We start from the raw sequence: 13,233 nt of genomic DNA on the forward strand, positions 1-13,233 counted from the left end.
AAAGTTAATACTGTTGTATGAAGTAAATTTGGACATACTGCTTCATCATATATATTGCTCCTTGAACTTTGACCCTCTTGATTTATATGCTAGACAAAGGATTGTGGGTCAGAATAGCAAGAAAAGCATTCTGGCTTGCAAAGTGCAACCAGATACTAGGGTTGTGAACAAAAAAACTGATGCAACCGGATATTCGGTTTAACAAGTGAGAGATATGGCTGGTCACGTGAAGCGACGTCCGTTTCTAATGGCGGCAGCAGCGGATCTCGGCTTTAACAGCTGTAGACATGCACTAATAATAATAATAATAATAGTGTGTTTTCTCTGTTTAACAAACAGCTGCACATGAATAACAACCTGCATTCTGTATTTGTGAACTGTGTCCTTTTCAGGGACACAGGAATGCCTTTGTATTATATTATTTTTTATTAGCCTAATATTTGCGTCTGTATATGATCCTGGTGATAAAGTCATTATTTAATATCCCAGAACATGATCGTCTCCGCTGAACACCGGCCAATGTTTTATTAGGTTAGATGATAAAGGGAAAATGTAAATGATGTCACTCATATAAAACCTAAAATCGTATCGTTCTTACACTGTATCGATCCAAATCGAATCTGTTTGTAATAAAAGTATATCGTTTTTGAATCGTATCGTAACCTGTGTATCTAGATGCAAATCGAATCGTTTATCAGAGAGAGATGTGCAACCCTACCGGATACAATAGGACATCTTAATTTTCTAACACCAATAGCAGGAGAAAAATGTTGTGGATGTTGGTTGAGTTGGTCTTAAAAATCATATATAATCAAAGTCTAAGTTATTTTCGCATGTGAAGAACTGTCTCCTAGGGAAAGAGGATTCTGTACTCCTACAACACTATAAAACATAATCATTCACTACAAATCAAGTGATAATAGATCTTATGTCTAAATGGTGTCACAGCTTTTTTGATAGTGTTTCCTTTTCTTATGTTTGATAAAGATAATTTTTGCATGACCAATAAAAACTATACTGTTGTAATTGCAGTAAAGACAATTAGCACAACATTAACATGGTTATAAAGTGATAAGCTAAACCGTGCTGTGAAGGCGCAGAGATGAAGTTACAGATATGGAATAAAACACGTATTCATAACTAAAATGAACAAACAAGAGATATGTTCATGTATTATTCCAATACAGAACTGATGAATTATCCACAGGACGACCGGTTGGCTTGAATCAGATTTTCTCTCTTTATTATTCATTGTTAATTGTTTGCTGTGGATAGAGAGCTCTCTTAGTTTCCCTCGTTTTCTATTCAGTTGACATTCCTGATGGGGAAAATCCAGAATTCCTAATGAAGTGCAAAACATTACATATGCAGGGAGAAATTCTGGATAGCTCGCAGCAACAGTCTCGCAATGTTCCCGCTGCATGAATCTGCAGCAACAACTCCAAAAGAGCAAGAAACAGAAATGACATATGCTGCAAAGCTTGAAATGTATGTAACTTCCTCAATATTATCCTTGACTGGCTTGCTTTGTTTCAAATATGTGTCCAAACCATGTACACAGATGAATGACCCAGCAAAGGAATTCCTTCTGCAGCTCAATGAAATGGCTTATGCAGGGCAAATTTAATATGTGGTTTTCCCCAGACAATACTGGGGTTTGAGCAGATCTGCTATGCCCTGGAGCTGGGTGATGAAGAAGAGCAACACAGAGGAGAATAGAGCCTTTGTGAGCTTCCCAAAGTTTGAAGGCTCCTCTGCAGGATGCAGCAAAACCTGACCCAGGAGGATGAGAAATAAGACCGGTTGCTTTTACATAAGTGCAACAAATACCCAACTGAGCAACAGAAGAAGTGAGTGCGCATTTAAGAGTAAGTTTGCATCACTGATACCACACTTTAATTCCACTCCAAATTAGAAAATTGCTGGAAAATCCTATTGCTGAATGTGAGAAGTAGTGGCTCTTTGTGAGTGGCTAATGCCAGTTCTTAACCAGAGAGATGTATGCAAGAAGCTGCATTAGTAGTAGTATTAGTAGTAGTAATATTAGTAGTAATTAATAAAAAACTAGAGGTCTGTTGCATAAGAATTATGTCAAATAATTACAGCCTTCAGGTGAGTCAAACAAAAAGCACAAATACTTTCTTTTAAACACATAAAACCCAACTGTGTTGCAAATTATGCAGAAAAAACACACACACAAATTGCTATTATGGTGACTTATTCTGCGTTCAATTTACTTCCAAAATCAAAAGTCAGAGCTAGGAATTACGTGGCACCCAAGTTGACCATGTTCCAGTACAAGAAGTCGGAAACCCATTATTTTCCTGTGTGTGCCCCGGCCAGGTTACTGATTGTTAGCTGTAGGCTACCTGTTGATAACAAGGCATTACGCAGTATTTTGTGCGTACAAACACAGTGGCAACATGTCTACAGATAGATTAGGTAATTTTGTCATATTGTCATTAGGAGAAAATCAAATGGAAATGCTAAGAAACAGTGCATTAATACCACTTTCACTACTGTTGATGTGCAGAGCATCCATCTTGGATTTTTAGGTCGGAGTTGGTGAGGTTCCTCTGACTTACCAAATCAGAAATCAAACATCATAAAAGTGGTGTTAATTTGTGACGATTATCCTGCTGAACAAAACGTGTAACAATCAGAAACGTGTGTTTGCCAACAAGCTTATTTTCCTGCAATGATCCAAAAATGCAATGCAAAAATTTGAAACTTCAAGTTGGCCTACAAAAACATTTAATTTTGCTTGCTCGCAATAGACCCCCTTTCAACATTTAATTAAAACTGTTACCAGCATGAAAATGTCCAGTTGTTGCATATTCAGAATCGACATTCCAACAGCAGATTCTACAGATTTCCAACAGGATCGTGACTGTTTCAAGACAGCAGGTGTTTCAGTTTACCAAGAGGCCATGTTAACTGGTGACTTTCAGCCAAATGTGTTTATGGTTGCTCATAGTCATTCACATAAATGGTTGGCCTTATGGCAATGGTTTGCTGCTAGATTGTGTGCACACACTCAAGAGTAGGGAATAATATTATTATTAAAATATTTTTTAAAAAACCTTCCATGTTGAATTAATACAGCCCTAAGAAAATTAAAAACAGTATAACCTGAATCCCTATTTTCAGCCTGTTTAGGCAACCTTTGATTCAAGGTTTGTTACCCATAATGCATCACCAAGCCACCCTGAGGAAACACTGCTGCCACAGTAACCAGCAGATTCTCTGATTGCATTTTAACACATTACGCTCTTTTGTAAACATTTAATAACATTCAAAGGAGGTGTAAGGCTGCTCCAAATTACATTAGCTCCACTAACACGAGTCATCTGACAGGAATACTTCTAATTTCTAGTATAGATTGTTTTCATGCAGAATTCTAACATGATAATTGAATTTGCTGTTCTAAGTAGCTTTCTCAAGTCCAGTCACATGTTCCCATTACCCATTTAGCTTCCCTCTTTGTGACATTACAGGCCAAGTATCTATTGACCGCAGCACTTTGATGATTTTGTAACATGTTTAAATGATACCATTCACTTGATTCTCCACAAGCTCCGTCAGTAAACCAGAAGCCAAGAGCTGGAACAAAGTCAGATGTTTATGTTACAATCAGACATTAAAAAAGTAAAATTAAAAGTTTATCCTGCAGTTGATTTGATGACTTTGATTAATAACATTAAGGGGGCTTTAGGGAAAGCTTTATGGAGTTATTACACAACTCAAAAAGTGATCCAGTAAGGTTTAATAATGAGCAAAGAACAGTTTATACTAAATACACTCTGTATTTATGTTTCCTAATTAATGTTTTACATATTTATTGACTTCCACTGCACATGTGTTGAAATAGTAGTTAAGATGGTATATTTTTTATGATAAAACTCATCCCATTGACATTCCCACCATCTCAAAATACACGGAAACTGAAAGATGCGTCATGTGACAACACCACACAGATTCATATTTTCAATGCTTTATTGGAGTTTGACAATAACGTTATAGGTCCCCAAAGATTCAAATATATAGTTTGTAAAAATGTGACGCACTAAAGTTAAGGACACTTTCCTTTAAATAACATTGTTTACTTTTGGTTTCACACGGAACATAAACCCCTATCATGATTGAAAGTCCTTTTTGTGTGTCATATGCAATTATACACCCATTTTATTGCTTTTAAAGCAATACAAACCAGACTGTCAGACTGATATTCACTGCACACAGTTTCAAAGTGTAAAGTCGTGTTACTTGAATGCAGATGAAAGAAAACGGGCTGTAAGGCACACACACACACACACACACACACACACACACACACACACACACACACACACCTTGATCTTGCACTGTAAAGGGAAATCAATCTGTGGTTCTACCAGTTACGAGATGTTAGCACATTTAAAAGGGGGAAATCCTCTCTGAATTAACTACTGCCTGCAGCACTGCACGTCTCTGGATGTGTGTGCAGTGTGCCAATGTTGAGTTGACCAAGTGACCAGCAGAATGATATTCAATGTGAGCCCGCTGCCAGGTGTCATTACACTTCCCCTTCCAGCAGAGAAAAGCACTCACACATGCTGCCATCTGTTTCCAGGACGCCCTCGCCAGCTCACCGCAGTGTCCTTTTTACTTTATTTTGTCATAATAATTGAGGGACTGTGATGTGTGTGCTGCAAAGTATGATTCTCTTTACCATGCTTTGAACAATATCCTCTGTGCTGAGCTTGTGCAAGAAAGCGAGAGTGGGCCATAAATGTGTTCCAAAAAGCTTGTCCTTGTCCTAAGGAGCGTGCAAACAGGCTAATAACAGATGCACATTTCACATTTAGTCTAATACATTCAGAGGTATAAAAAGGCCTCAGATTACCATTTGTATTTGTCAAAGCACAACAGCTCACAGTTGTGCATGCAGAGGTCTGAGGGTACATTTTGACACTGATTAATGCAAAGAGCGGATGGCTTTTATTTTAACATCCCATAACACTCTGAGCATTGTGGTCACTGTGAAACATATTCCAAACAACCGCCTCCATCACTTTTCATGCCAGCTCTGAGTCATCCTGACTTAGACATTCAAGCAACAAGAACCCCCACCATCCCTCCATCCCTCCTCCGTTTCCTCTCACAACAGTCTCTGCTTATGATCTGCCTGGTGGACAAGCACACAGTCCTCAAACAGTCACAGAGCGTGATTTGCAATGCAGTCTCAGTGTGTGTTGGTGGTGAAACCCCTCCATTGTGCGGCGGTGTGTTGGACCGGACCGGGTGTCTCAGTCAAATCAAAGGCAATTCCTCCGGCACTGTGGCAGAGCCCACTGCCTCTGGAGCCACTCATTATTACATGCGAGGGGGGACTTGTGATCTTTTTAATTATTCTGCACTTCATTTCTATCCCACCATTCAAAACGCAACATGAGAATTGATTGCCTCAAAGATCCATCTTTATAATCTCCCCCCAGGCCCATAAATTATCCAACTTTGGGGCAGGGTGGACGAGCCGTGCAGGCACAAGCAGATCCCTTTCAGAGCGGACCAGAGCCCCATCACTGCAGTGTGCTGCTGGGGGAGCAGAGCTGAATGGGGCTGCTCTTTTGGTCGCTGAAAACGGGAGGGAAAAAAAGTACACTTGTTATCTTGTGAACCCTCAAACATGTAAGATAGGAATCTCTTGAATGTCAGCGACAGAAATGGAATTAACAAGAGATCTTTTTATTGTCACAGAAGGTCATTAGGCTGCCAATCGGGGTAATTATGGAAATGATCTCCCCAGCTCTTTGGAATGTTTTCCTGCTTCCATAAGGACTTGAAAGTGTTCAATCAGCCTCTCTCGTGGGAAAGTTCAGCCATAACTGCAAGTGTACCAGCAAAATCAAATTAAGCAAAGAGATTTCATTAGTATTTATAGCCCCGAGGCATTTGTAAAAGTATGGAGCAGCGGAGTAATGTGGGACTGTGGAGGGGAGAATTATTGCTTAATGACAAAGGCCATACCTAGAAGACATACACATGGATAATGAATAGGAGGCATTGATTGCATCTTTAAAGAGGATTCTTGAGGGAATGTAAAATATTGATGCTTGTGTGGCTGACTTTGGACTCCCGGCATAGAAGTGAGGGTGGTAACTTTGTTTGGGTGTTAACACTGCTTGGCTGTTGACTTTATTATTCAGACATATTTAATATTATACTTCAACGTATTAGAAAATACTGTAATATAAGCAAAATCACCTAAATTATACACACTATATACCCAGTTTGTAATAAAATAGCAACATGATACTGGGTTCATGTTAACCAGTTCCAATGTGTTTTTAATCACACTATGTATGCTTATTGACTATGTAATTGCTGTGCTTAGTAAAAATTAAAGATATTTATACAAGATATTTATGTATTAAATGCCACTTTATGCTTCTACTCCAATACAATTCAGAGGGAAATACTGTACTTATAACTCCACTACATGGTTAAGATTTCACATATAAAACATAGGAAAAGTGGTGTATTACACTAGATTATTATTCATCTGTGTATCAAATTAGATCTGAAATGATTAGTCGACTCATTGATTAGCTGATCTCCAGAAAATGTAACCTATTTTAATAGCAAAATCATTGTTTAAGTAATTTTTTTCATGTAGAAAATGCTTACTTCATACTTCATGCTTTCAGCATCTCAACAGTGAGGAATTGCTGCATGTTCTTATCTTAAATTATAGTTTAACTGGATCATATTGAGGTTTGATGATTGATCAGATAAAAACAAGCAAATCATGATTGTGCTGTGCATTTCTCACCAGTTTCAAGCATGAAACAATCAATGGAGAACCTATTCAACAGATCAATCTAGAATGAAAACATGTGCAATAGTGATCTGATGATTCTGATTTGTTCATTCATTCTGATCATTTTTCTGCATTAAAATACTTGAACTTAATTTTCCTATTGAACATATTCAATTCAGGGCTTATACTCTACTTTTAACACTGGGTATTAAGGAAAGGATCTGGATACTTCCTGACTCAGTGTTGGACATAACATGCTAGAGTTTTACCATAAAAAGTTACCCATTTTTTGTTATTTTTAAAATATGATTCACATATGAGATTTAAAAAAAATGGCACAGGATACACATTTTATTATCAGTCAGTAACAAATAGTGAAAAACTATTTAGTATACATGAAAAACTAGCATTGCATGCATTAGATATACCATATTTCAATTGGAGTAAATAAACAGTAATGCAAAATATAATAAAGCAGCATTGTTTTAAGTGTTTTTCTGGGTTTTAAAAAAAGAAGGATATATTAATTTGGGTAAATGCCCCAACAGCAATGTTTTAAAAATAACACTAACAGCCCATTGTTGGAGGATAAAGTTAAGTCTGTATTGTGTCTGTGTGCTATATCGACCAAAACTGGGTCCATTTTGACCCAGTGATCCTTAAGAAAATTCAATATAATCATGAATAAGAGGTATATTGATGTGTAGTTTTAAATCATATATTAATATGTTGTTTAATAAACAATCATGGATACAGTCTGAGTAAAAATAGACCTTTATGTTTCCCTTTGTGTAATAAATCACTTGATTGTCTGCAGGAGGGATTCAGGCCAAAATGAAATGAAGTCAGATAGCTATGTGCAGTAAATTGTAACACCTGATTTGAATCATTGGGTCTATTCAGTCCACTTAACCTCAGAGTAATTGACAATTTAAAGGTGCAGTCCTTAATTTCAAGAGACAGCACAACGACTTTGATTAGGATGTGGGATATTCACTTCCCCGCTGGATTAACAGACAAGGACACTTTTTATAAAGCAAATAAGGGGATGGAGTGCAAGCTATATGCATTAGAGGAGAAAGATTATGGCTTTAAGATGAATTAGATAATTTGCCTTGAGGTGATAACATTAGGCCTTCATGAGAATAAAGCAGATTATCCACAACTAGTGATATTAATTGGTGCACTCCAGGATATATTGTAAAATTAGCACTTTTTAACATAAACATACATTTCACTCAATCATAAAATGAAAACATCATTCCTCTCTGAGTCTAAAGCTTTATTTTTCTCCCTCTTCAATTCCTGTAATTGGGTTCGAGAAGAGGTAAAGTGTCTTTGTGAAGAACTTGACAGATTATGTGAGGGAATATTATTATGGGCAGGGCAGGCGGTAGGGGATGTAGGAGGTAATTTAGTGTGATGTTACATATATGTATGCATCAATGGGCAAGAGGATATTGAGTTCAGGGGTCGTACTGAGTGAGAGTTTCCTTTTGATGTCAATTATGTGAAAAGCTGCTTAGATTAGTCACAACATGGCTTTAAATTGGATGCTTTTCTGGGGAAACCATAGGATCTTTTGCACAGAAATGTTAATTTTTCCTGTTGGAAAGAGTCAGATCTCTATAAAAAAAATATGTAAATGTTTCAACAAATCAAAGAAAAAATCAATCCCATTTGGTGGCAACACATTTTATTATTAATTTGCTTATCTGAATACACAATATTGTTTTGCTCCTGAATGTGATTTTATAGATATGGACAAATATACATTACTGGCAACTTTTGTTTGATTTTTCTACATTAATCAAACCCCACAACCATTTGACACCATCAGCTGTATTAGCACATTATTTACTGTGGTTTTATGCAGACAATGATTTGGTGCAAAGCCAGGCTGCCTGTGTGTTGACTACATGTTAAATGCCTGCTATTGGGCCAATTTGCACCGTTTACAGCCTGAATCGCTGCACTCACACAACACGGTGATATACTGTTGTGCAACTTTTCAGCCTCAATCTCAATGACAAAAAGCCTACAAACTGGGTGACATTGCACGTACTTAACAAGTGCACATTGGCATGGTAATCAGGCTGCATGCTGCAGGAGGTGTCACTTTCCCACCAGCACCCGCGAGGAACATGCAGCCTCCTCGGGGGCTTTCCCACTGCCGGCCGGCCGGAGGAGAGCAACGAGGGCCGGGAGCAGGGGCTGCGTGGACACCGTGCCGAGGTGTGCACGATCTGACAAAGAAATCATACTTTAAAAAAATAAATGATGAGGAAGTGTGTTTTCAATTCTCTGCAAATGATTATACTTTTTCTTTTGTTTTTCCCCCCTCCAAAATAAAGGTTTTGAGAAGGATTTACTGTTCACACCATTTTCGTGATTCGTATTCATATTCAAGATTTAACTTATTTGACATATATTGTAACGGAAAAGCTTAATTTATTATTGTTCTTATTTTTTTTTAACATATATTAATTATATACATTTAATGTTATTTTAGATGGAACGATTACCTTACACCACAAAATCACCAGTTTAGATAAATCCAGATGTTTATATTGATCATCTCATTCTAAGTATGATTTCTGAAATGATACATTCAAAGGCCAAAATGCAACTTGCAAATGGCGAACCGGTGAATAAACAGGCCTCAGAGGAGTCTGAAGACGGAACTGTAATAACAACAACACAATAATTGATGTGTTAATAACAGTAACACATCAATAGATGGGGCAACTGACCAAATCAACTGGAAATTAGTTTATTTTATTATATATTGTGTTATTATTATCATCATGTATACCATTAATTCAGAGTTTATCTTAATACAATCCATGTCAGCCCAAAATTATGAACGAAAGGAAAAACTAAAGTGAGTGAAGAGTGGGTCCTGCTGCCACATCACCTGCTGCAATCTACTGCATGGTATCTTTATATAGAGGATCAAACACACACACACACACACACACACACACACACACACACACACACACACACACACACACACACACACAAACAACACACACAGACACACACAAGCGCGTGGATCAGTGTCGTGTGTTTGTTGTGGCTCGGGCTCATCCTGCAGGTTAAAAATGGGCTCCATCATGTTGTTTGACAGAAAGTCGCAGGTTGATAGAGTGGATTCTTTGAATTCTTTGAGAGGAGCTAAAAATGGTGATTTCCAGAAAGAAGGGAAAAAACAGCCTGCATTTCTAGGAATCTGCAGAATTCACATGATCGACCATGAAAAATGTAATTATGGGAACATTTTTTTCTGTTTTTCATTTAATCTGTCGTTGTTGGGTTTTTTTTCGGATGTGGCTAGGATTTTTTTCTCTCCAATTTTTGAGAACATCTTGTTTTTATTAAATGTGACAAGCTGAAGATTTGGCTGCTGGTGTAAAATAATTAACATAATGGTCGTAATTACAGGCCATTAATTTATCAGATCGTTTTACTAGCTGCTGCCCCCAACTGCTCGCTCACCTCATTCATTAAATGAGTTGCCCCTCAAAAATCTGCTTTTGCAAACAGCTGATTTCGATGCAAAAATGCGGGTCACTTTTGCGGGGATTTTAATTACTACGGGCAGATATGATGTTAAATAGCATATTTTGTAGAATCAATTTTAACGGATGCTTTCACAGAACAGGAATATGTTTTTAATAGCCTAATTAATTAATCTTTAATAAAGATTTCAACTTTTATTCTACGAATGACGCTGAAAATCGTCTAATAGAGCCACGAAAGAGATTCCAAATTGTGCGTTTATGCGTCACATATTTTCTGCACAACGTGTTTTTAAGAAATCAAAAGATTAAAGAACAAAAAGAGTGAGGAGTCAATATTGATTAGGTGGTCAAAATCCATCTAATCCAAAAAAAAAAAGAAAAAATCTGGATCCACCTTTTCATCTTAAACTCGCACTCATACAGATGGCAAGAAAGATCTCAGAAAAAGCACTCATGTATTCGTATTTTCGTTATATTTGGTTTTACGGCCTAAAAGGAGCGTGAGAATGCGAACTTTTTTTTCCAAGTTTTCTGTGAAATTATTGTTATATGGAAATTGTAAGGCAGACAAATTAGACTAGTGGCGTCAAAAATATCCCAAAAATGAGAATATATCGAAAGAAGTTGACTTAAAGTGGAAAAATGTGAAATTATCTCGGTATTTAATTTCCCTTTAAAAATTAAAAGATGTATCATCTCAGCAGTGTGAAGGACGCACCCTGGCGAAATGTCACCCTGCAGGTGACCCTGACCTCTGACCCCTGGGAGACATGAGGAGAACACATGGGAGAAAAAAAGTCCTCCTCTCAGGACTCAGCAGAGCATCACATTATTATGATCACAATTATTTGTTGGGTGACCTTGCTGGTAGTTTGCAGTGATCACATGTGGTGACTGTTTCCTCTCCATCATCACCTGTGCTGCTGCTGCTGCTGCTGCTGTCCCCCCTAATGGTTTCATGCAGGAGCGAGTTGGCTTATTATACTAAAAGGTTTTGTCGCGCTAAGCCGTGCATGTGTGCTTAAAACGTACATTTCATTAACAAACTGCGGAGGTATAAAAGCGGATTTATGAGGCTTCAAAAGATCACAGGAAGGACGGGTCTCAAACCCCCTCTCGGTGCTGTTGCAGTCAGGTTAGATCAGCAGTTACACCGCCTTTCACACAACACTGCGACTCTGAGATTTGCTTCTTCTTTTTTTTTTTTAAAAGGAGGCTGGCTGCACCTGTCTCTCTCTCTCTCTGTCTCCACACACACACGCACGCACACACACACACACACACACACACACACACACACACGCACGCACATAGAAGACAGAGAGAGAGAGAGAGAGGTTGGTTAATACACTTTCTTATTCTTTAGAAAAATCCTTCAAAATAAGAGAAATTGCAAGTGTGCCTCATTAAGCTCTTTTATTTTGTAGCTTTTTAAACTGCATTTTTAAAAAGGCTTTTAGCACACATAAGGTCACTAACATAAGATAGGCTAATTATCCTCTGTTGCCACGACAAAATGTGTCAAATCTGGAGTGCCAAAAAAAAAAAAAAAAAAACATGAAGAAACAAAATGTTCTTTTTCCGAATTATTGGTTTTGGAGAGAAACCTAACCTGCACCCTGCGGATATGCAGGATAAAAGTTGATGTAGACTCTGGTTTCATCTGCTAAGTAGTCCGTATTGACGGAGCTGCAGATCACACAGGTCACTGAGAGATTAACACAAGGCGAGTCTAATCGGAAGCCATGTTTCCCTCCTCTGACCCGCACGCGCATTATTAATGATAGCGTTTCATTCATCTCTAGAGCATCAGGCTGCACCTCTGTGCTGCTGAAGGCCATTAAAGGATCACATGTACTCCCAAAACTAGAAGATATACAAAGGCCACTGATGAAGCGATAATAAAAAATCACAAACATTCGCTTTTATTAGTTTTTCTTCAATAATGAATTGTAATAATAATAATAATAATAATAATAATAATAATAATAATAATAATAATAGGTGACACGTGTGTTTTAATGAAATGTGATATAATATTAGTAATAACAAAGCATCCTAAATAAAACGTATTCTGCCTCATATTGTTTTATTTGAGAAAAAATACTTGAGAATTAATTACAGCTAATTTAATTTAATTTATTTATGTGTTTTAATTTATTCAAATAAAGCTTTGCCAAAATAACTGACTGCTGTTGATTATAGATATTTTCATTAACCTGCTGAAAGACTTTCGATGATATCAATTCAACATTTAAATCGCTTGTTTAAATTCCTCTATTGTTAATTTCATGCACATTTCTTCACTCGCTTTGAACGCTGGCTGAAATACAGACTCTTTTAGAAAACCCTAAATATTCCCACACAGCGGAGGAAAGCCTCAGTCCTGGATCCTGAGCCCAGCCTACCCCGCTCACCTTCATGCTTGTGAATAAATGCTCTCTTTGCATTCACCCGCTGCCCGCATTTCCTACTGTTTTCAAATGTAAAACCGTGCCATGATTGGGGTCGTTAGCACCTCTTCCAAACTCTTAAGGAAATTCTTTATTCTCTCCCATTCATTGTCGCCGGGGCTGCTGTCGCTGCCGCTCAATATTCTTCCCACCTTCGGCTAATCCTGCGGGAATAAATAGACTTGAATTCATGCTTTTGTATTCGCAGCTTGGATTTACACGGCGGGCTGTAAAGCTGGAAAAATCAAGGCATGCACCAAATAAAAGTCAAAGTGTTCACGCACGGACAAAGTATCCAACATGCGCAGAACCTAGTTTAAAATAAAGTGTAGAAAAAACATGCACAATTTAAGAACAGCACATAAAAGAAGTCATTCATTGAACTTAGCTGTCGTCGTTTTCGTTCTGCAGCTTTCAGCAGTTTGTTTTCGCAAAGTTAAAGGTTTGGATT

This window comes from Centropristis striata, chromosome 9 (genome assembly GCF_030273125.1).
Source record: "Centropristis striata isolate RG_2023a ecotype Rhode Island chromosome 9, C.striata_1.0, whole genome shotgun sequence".
Taxonomy (NCBI): Eukaryota; Metazoa; Chordata; class Actinopteri; order Perciformes; family Serranidae; genus Centropristis; species Centropristis striata.